This window comes from Lonchura striata, chromosome 1A (genome assembly GCF_050655825.1).
Source record: "Lonchura striata isolate lonStrDom1 chromosome 1A, ASM5065582v1, whole genome shotgun sequence".
NCBI lineage: Eukaryota > Metazoa > Chordata > Aves > Passeriformes > Estrildidae > Lonchura > Lonchura striata.
Genome location: NC_140741.1, coordinates 22,913,737 through 22,921,640, shown reverse-complemented (window position 1 = coordinate 22,921,640; position 7,904 = coordinate 22,913,737). Strand labels below are relative to the sequence as shown.

At 46.9% G+C, this 7,904-nt stretch overlaps 1 protein-coding gene across 12 annotated transcripts in view; it reads left to right on the top strand.

Moving 5' to 3' along the window:
- The window catches only part of LOC146763405 (uncharacterized), a 235,102-nt gene that overhangs the window by 209,983 nt on the left and 17,215 nt on the right, over positions 1-7,904 (top strand). The window lies entirely within an intron of this gene.

The window sequence follows — 7,904 nt, the reverse complement described above, 5'->3', positions numbered from 1 at the left end:
GCTGCAAGTGTGTCTGCATGGCAGCATGCTCTCCCACAGAGAGACAGTCCCCCTGAGCACGGTGATCCACTGGGCTCTGCTCCCACTTCAAAGTGATTTGGAAGTGGACAATTTGCTTGCTGTAAAAAAAAAGGGTGTCTGTAAAGGTTCCTTACTTCCACCTGAGGCTCATTTGAACCGTCAGTTCTATTCCAGCTGTGAAAAGGGCTGTATCTGGCACACCTACACCCTTATTTCTCATTAGCTTTGCTAATTCAAGAGACTAGGGAGGTGTTTATGGATGGCTGAACACCACAGAGCACTCTGAAGGGTCTCACTGTCATTGGACAAAATTCATGCTCTGCACAGCACATTCACAGAAATTCAGACCGCCCTTTCTATTAGATGTGTTTTAAAAATCCTAGAGGAATGACCACACATGATATCTGGGAATCACAGTTTAACTCCTTCTTTAGCCCCACATCCCCAGTTCTACAAAGCTCAAGGCTTGGCTGGGTGAATACTGCTGTGTAGCACCCAAAATCTGTTTCTTCTGGTATCAGGAAAGGGAGTGTTCATACAGCAAAGAGTATCTGTAAAGTTGATCAAAAAAGACATTGATGTCGAAGATTACATCTGAGATTGCCTGAGCTCTGTGAACCTTGCAGTACATCTAGACCAATGCAGTGTGAGCAGAGCCTACAGCCAGTTGCTCCCAGGGTGCTGATGTCTCTCAGACCTGCCTGCCAGTCATTAATATCTACACATAAACTGTATGTCATCTGTCTGTGAACCTGCTCTTCTGAACATCCCCAGCAGGCTCATCCCATTCAATCTTGCTGCTGAAGCAGCCTCTTTAGTGCCCAAGTAGTGAGCACTAAGCCTGGTGAACTCCAGCTGTTGTGTCTCAGTAACCCCGAGCGTGCTTTAACCATTGCATGTTCAGCAAGAACCACAGCCACATCCACCTCAAAGCTAGGAGTGTCATTTCAGCCAGGCCATTGCTTCTGACATCTTCACTGGCTAAGGGAGAAGCTGTTTTGTGGGTTCATGCTGGACCATGGGAATGTGCAGTGTTGTTATGGCTCATATACCATGCTGCATACAAAGTATTAGAAATGTACCTAAGAACACATGGTCATCTCAGGCAAAATGCCTTTTCTGTTCTGAGGTGCAGCATGGAAATAAAGCTTTTCTTGATGTGCTCAGCCGTATGAATGTTTTCCAAGTAGGCATGTTTCCCTAGTGTTTAAACCAGGTGATCCTAAAAACATTCCCTTTGAAACCAAAGGGACTCGGGAGGGATTTTGACTGGTGCATTTTGCAGGAGCTGGAAGGTTTGCAGTGTGGTTTAGCCTGTCTCTCCCAGAGGGATTCCCGTACTTCCCAAGCACGGCGGCGGCGCAGCGGTGAGCGGGCCGGGCCGGGCCGGGCGCGGGCGGCGCTGTCCGTGGTGCTGCGCGCGGAGGCGCGCAGCTCAGGTGCGTGCGTGTCCCCGCGTGTGCGCACAGGTGCGTGAATGTCCCCGCGTGTGCGCACAGATGTGTGCGTGTCCCCGCGTGTGCGCTCAGGTGCGTGAATGTCCCCGCGTGTGCGCTCAGGTGCGTGAATGTCCCCGCGTGTGCACACAGAGGTGTGCGTGTCCCCGCGTGTGCGCTCAGGTGCGTGAATATCCCCGCGTGTGCGCTCAGGTGCGTGCATGTCCCCGCGTGTGCGCTCAGGTGCGTGAATGTCCCCGCGTGTGCGCTCAGGTGCGTGAATGTCCCCGCGTGTGCGCGCAGGTGCGTGCGTGTCCCCGCGTGTGCGCTCGGGTGCGTGAATGTCCCCGCGTGTGCGCTCAGGTGCGTGAATGTCCCCGCGTGTGCGCTCAGGTGCGTGAGTGTCCCCGCGTGTGCGCTCAGGTGCGTGAGTGTCCCCGCGTGTGTGCTCAGGTGCGTGAATGTCTCCGCGTGTGTGCTCAGGTGCGTGAGTGTTCCCGTGTGTGCGCACAGGTGCGTGAATGTCCCTGCGTGTGCGCTCAGGTGCGTGAATGTCCCCGCGTGCGTGCACAGGTGTGTGCGTGTGCGCTCAGGTGCGTGAATGTCCCCGCGTGTGCGCACAGGTGCGTGAATGTCCCCGCGTGTGCGCACAGGTGCGTGAATGTCCCCGTGTGTGCGCACAGGTGCGTGAATGTCCCCGTGTGTGCGCTCAGGTGCGTGAATGTCCCCGTGTGTGCGCTCAGGTGCGGCGGGAGCGAGGGCTCTGGCTGTGCGGACAGGCCCTGTGGGGCGTTACGTGTTAGCTGCGTCCTGGAATCACGGTATGGGTTGGGCTGGAAGGCAGCTGAAAGATCATTTAGTTCCAACTTCCCTGCTATGGGCAGGTATCCATCCTGGCCTTGGGATGGAGCATCCACAACTTCTTTAGGAAACCTGGTCCCGTGCCTTACCAGGCTCTTTTTATGATTAAATTTTTAAATTGTAAAATTTTGATGTAATTACACAGTCAGGATCTCAGTGCAAATCTCACAAGTTCCTTCGTGGCCTGTGGTTTTCAAGCCCTTCACAAGGTACATAAATCAGTATGGACGAGGGAAAACTGTATGAGTTAGTATTGTCTTCATATCCCTTTACCTCCCCTGTTAGATATACCACATAGAGACCATTTTAAAAGAGAATGAAATATTTCAGAATCCTTTTACTGATTCTGCTGATTAATTTTCTCTGCTAGGTTCTGGTAGAGACCAGGATGTGTCCCATTAGTTATTGTAGGATTTCTGTCATATAATAGTAATGCTGCTGGTTATTTTAAAACCTGCTGAAGAAAACCATCCCTTTTGCTACAATGTGCCAAGCTTGATTCATTCATGTGATTATGAGGACAGACACCTCTGCCAGTTTCAACCCAGGTATGGGAATCAATATTTAATATTTTTGGGGTACCAGGGAAACCAGTAAAATTGTTTGGCAAAAGCTGTCTTGCAGATGATGAGATGTGTCCCATTGCCTAATTTCTGTGCAGGGTTTCTTTTGCTGCTCATCAGCTAGAAAACTATTCTGGATCTATTCGGGAGGCACGATCTACTCACTCTGTCATGCTCTGCTGGTGGCAGGTACCTCTTGATGCTCGTGCTCTCTTATAAATAGGTAACCTGTGAAGAATAACATTTAGCCCAGCAGGCTTTTCACTGGCAGCAGAGTACTGCTCCCCACTGTTAGAATATACAAATGTGGGTCTGAAATTCCATCCCTCCTTGGGATGATGGGATGGTTCTTTGTGGAGACCACATGATTCACAATGTTCCTTTGCAACTGACCCCAGGTAGCAGAGTTACCCAAATGCAATCACAGCTAAGCCTCAGTGGAGAAGCCCAATGCCTTTTCCTGTGTGTCTCTTCATGTGTTTTGATGGTGCCCTATGGGGTACCAAATCCTTTCCTAGGATCTTAGTGTAGGGGATGTGACAGAGCCGCTGGGGGCTATTTTGGCTCACAGGGTGCCCACAGCAGCTGCTCCAGCTCTGGCCAGCTCTGGAGCACCACAGAGGCAGCTGCTTTGCACTCACTGAGGATCTGGGGATGTTGTTTCCATTGCCTCGTGCTCTTGGTTTGAACCTTTCAGTGTCTGTATGCTGACCTTTGCATACTTACCCTCCTCTTACTGGAGTGAAAGGGACGAGTAGTTCTTGCCCCTTTGTTTCAGAGAGCAGTTCATTGTCCACTCTGTTTTCTAACACAAAATAAATAAGGAAATAATTTCATCATTACTTGTTAGTTTGGCTGGTTTTTAATGGGGATGTAGGGCAGCTGCATGGAGCTTTGAGAGTTTCCTTAGAAAACCCCAGGCCTTAAATACAAGAAGTGAACTGTTGGAGAGGGTACAGAATGACAATGTACTTTGCTCTCTGTGTTTGGCAGAACTGGCAAATGGATATATAATATGTTGCCTAATCACAAGGAAATCTTCCATGTGATCAATTATTCTTTAATTTCATCACTTTAATAATATGTCATCTTGGATTTGTGACAATGTTGGACAACAAAAGTGACCAATGAGGGGCATTTGGCCTGTGCTGGTGAACAGCATCTGCTCACCCCTATGCCTGCAGAAATGCCTAAGGGAAGGTGGGAGTTTAACTACTCCCTTCCTCAGCAGATTCATGTTTCTAGGCTGAAAGCAAGTATGGGATGGAAGAGAAATCATAAGCAACTGAAAAATCCATTTTGATTTACAATTTAATTCAGTTGGGTTTTGTTTTTGTTAGAAACCAGAAAAAAAGAAAAAAAAAAAAAAAAACACAAAAGAAGAACAAAAATAATTTCCAGCTCTTCTAGGATCACTGAATACAGGAAAGGTATTTATTTAGCTACTTATCTGGCCCACTGCCTAGAAACCTCACTCTCCAGTGTCTTCTTCTCCACCACCAGAACACAAAATGGGTGATTTTCCTTACTTTACCAATGGAATCTGAAATACAAGGAGGCAAACTGTAGGGTCAAATTGTAGACCAAGGCCCATCTACTTGGCTTTTGCAGCTTGCCTTTCAGTATAACACACCTCAGCTTATGCCATCAGGACTCTCTTATCTTCCCCCTTTTCCCCTTCCAGCTGCAACTTCTGTCAAAGGTTAGTAATCAGGGTATGAAAGGTAAATAACGCTTTCCACCAAAGATCTCTGTCGAGATAAATGCCTCTCCATGAATCAGACTGACATCAGGAAAACAGCTGAAGACACATTCTGAAGCCTCAGCCCCACAGGATCGTTAGGAATATTACTGTCCCGACCTAATGAGCTACCACTGATCCTAAACAATGTCTAGGACAAAAGACTAGAGGAGGATTGGCTCCCCTCACCCTGCTGCCTGCAGACTTCTGACAACCCATTAAGGTTATAGCTATTCAGCTCTGTTCAGACGGCCCTTTTTCCCTTCCTTTTCTTCCCCCTAACAACTCCCGGCTAATGAGCAGACAGCGTTACTTTTATTTTGTTCAGGGAATGTATGGCTAAATAGGTGTCTGTGCGTGGTTCGGGAAATTGGAATGAGGAAAGCAGAGGAAGAGAGACTGGGGGTCTTTTAGAAATGTCCCCATCACCTTAATCTGTCAGGCAGAGACCCTTGGCTGAGGAATCCTCCTTGCAGGGATGGGTGAGGATTTGAGGCTGAGCCTGTGACACATTGGGCTAGCAGAGACAGCAGCCCGGTCCTGCTGATCCCTGGTTTTGCAGAAATGGGCAGGGTAGGCAAAGCCAAAAGGCATCTTGGCATGTGCCGTCGGCTCTAGACACTCCTTGGATGCTGCTCTTGCCGTGTGCCTCCATCTACTTTTACTATAAAAATTCCCAAAGGTGCCAGCCTCTCTCTCCTGTGCCTGCCCCCCTTTCCTTCGTACTTTACTAAGTGATTGGAGTTGCCCTCTTTCTTTTGCGCCTTCCCACCTCCTTCAAGCTCCCTCTTCAGCGACAAGCAGCATCACTAATTGCTTTTTAGGGTCTCTTTTCTGCTCTCTGTTCAAAATTCATGGGGCATTCCCTGGGCCCATTATGTTCCTTTCTGAACCTTTCATCTTCTTTTACAAACTTAGCATTTTCTGTGCAAAAAAAAAAAAAGAAAAAAAAAACCAACCCCCCCCCCCAAAAAAAAAAAACCCAACAAAACAAAACAAAAAAAAAAAACCACAAAAAACCCAACAAAAAAGTTTGGAATTTTTTTTTTTTTGGCAAGCAGGTCCCCTCCCTCTGCGGCCCCCCTTCCCTGCCAGAAAAGCACACGCACAGGCCCACCTCCCATTGAATGGCAGGCTTTGTGCAGGGAATTTCCGGAACACAGCCCAGGGCTGGAGGCGCAGTGAGTGTGGAGGGGCTTTGGGCAAGGAGCCTCCCTTAAGCCCACCCCATTACCACGGTCACTGTTTGCCCTGGGCTCTCTAAAAGGACTATTGTTGCCTGTTGCCAGGTATTCCCTAGCAACACTTAAGCCAAGCTGCCTCCTCTATTTATGGCAGAAACTTTTCAATGGTCTCCAAAACACGTGCTTGTCAACTTCAGAGAATACCTTCAAACGGGCACAGAGGGGGAAAAAATAATCCCAAGCACTTGCTTTAGTTGAAATATGTGTGTTGGGGGTGTTTTTCTTTTTCTTGTCATTTACCTTGGATCAGAAACACAAACAATCACAATTCAAAAAAAAAAGATCCCTCCCCATCACCTTCTCGCAGCCCCTGTCCCCTGCACTGCTGAGCCTTTCCACTGGCAGGTGGGTGGGGGTCATATATTAGATGGATGAGCTTTTGCTACACTTTGAATCTTTTTGCACAAAAGATTGCTTCATTATTTTAAGACAGTTTTTGATTTCTTTGTGTGTGCCAGAGCCCCTACAAGAACCACCATACTTCCTGAGTTGTCCACCAGCAAATGACCAATTGCCAAGGGGGATGGAGGGTGGAAAGGGGGTCACTAATATACCTGCACAGCATAGACATGGCACCAGAAAGTCACATCACGGAGCAGTTGAGGTAATCCCATGTGGTGGATGCACACACCTGTGGATTTATTTCAGGAATTACATATTCCTATGCTTGCATTTCTGCAGGCATTTCGTCAACTGCAGTCAGTGGTTCAGTCAAGTTCAAAGAGGAACCAAGCTGCTGCATCTCCAAAAGTCTGCATACATATTTTGGTGATCAAGTGTAATGATGTGAGAGAAAAGCTTTTTACAGCAAGTCTAACTTGATAGAAATAATCTTTGTTCTTTGTGTGATGTCATACAAAGAGTTCCAGTGTAAATTGGTGTCTTTGCTTCTATCACATTACTTGCAGATTGTTACTGCTAAAAAGCACTGAAGTCACTGTCACTTTTGGGAAAACTTTATCAAATAACCAGATAATGTAAGTAAGGCCAAGATTTAAAGACAGCTGAAGCAATGTGGCACCCAGCTCATTGTGAATTTCAGTGGATCATGAGCACCTCTGAGCTGCCCAGCCATGTATGCGTGATAGCAGTGGGTACATTCCCAGTGCCACGGAGGACAACACACTGGTGCAGTGCCATCACCATGTCTGGAGTAATAATCTGAAGTTTTCCCATTTGCAAATTCACATTGTGCTTCCTGACGTGTCCTTTAAAGCTTCAGTACATTAATGTGACATCCTGGCCCTTTTTTTCTTAGCTGTACCCTCCCTGTTGCCCCAAGAGCTGGACCTCCCAGAGCCATGCAGAGGCCAGCCTGAGGCAGCTGTCTGTGGTGAGAGTACCATGGAGGCCTCAGAGTTGAAGCAAAGCCCCAGGAGTGAAATGGGACTGACTGACAGGGAAATGCTGTGCTGCTGTTTGCTGCTCTCTCTCCCCAGTAGATGGCCAAGGTCAAAGTTGTTTTTCTTGTTCTGAACAAGAATCTGAAAATATTGCATAGATGAGACTCATTCTGTAAATTATTTTGGGTTGTGACTCTCTGATGAGCTCTGTCAGGCTTTTAGAAAGATTAGAGCACATAAGTATGTGGTATTTCTCTTTTATGACCTATAACTACAGAAGCTCCTCAGTCAATTATAATGTGTTCTTACTCCAAGATTATGTTTTATGATTATACATCTTTTCCCAGACTTGTGTGCCAGTACTTCCACAGAGAAGTGAAATAAGTATAGTATACTCATCTATCTGCCCTGGTGCTTCTGCATTCCCATCTGCCATGGAACAGTTCTTCCTCTTGGCTCAACCTTCAAAACTCAGTTTTGTTTCTGATTCATAGAAGTACTGTAATTAGAAGATCCTAGATTTCCTCTGTTAACATATTTCCCTGAAGAGCTTGACATTACAGTGAATGTAATGTTTTCATGAATTGCAAGATTAGGGCTGTTTAAATAATTGTTGTGATTGGAAATATGTGTATTATTATCTCTCAAAATGTTTTAGATTAAATTAATGGAAGAGCAGATATTAACCCTTTAGG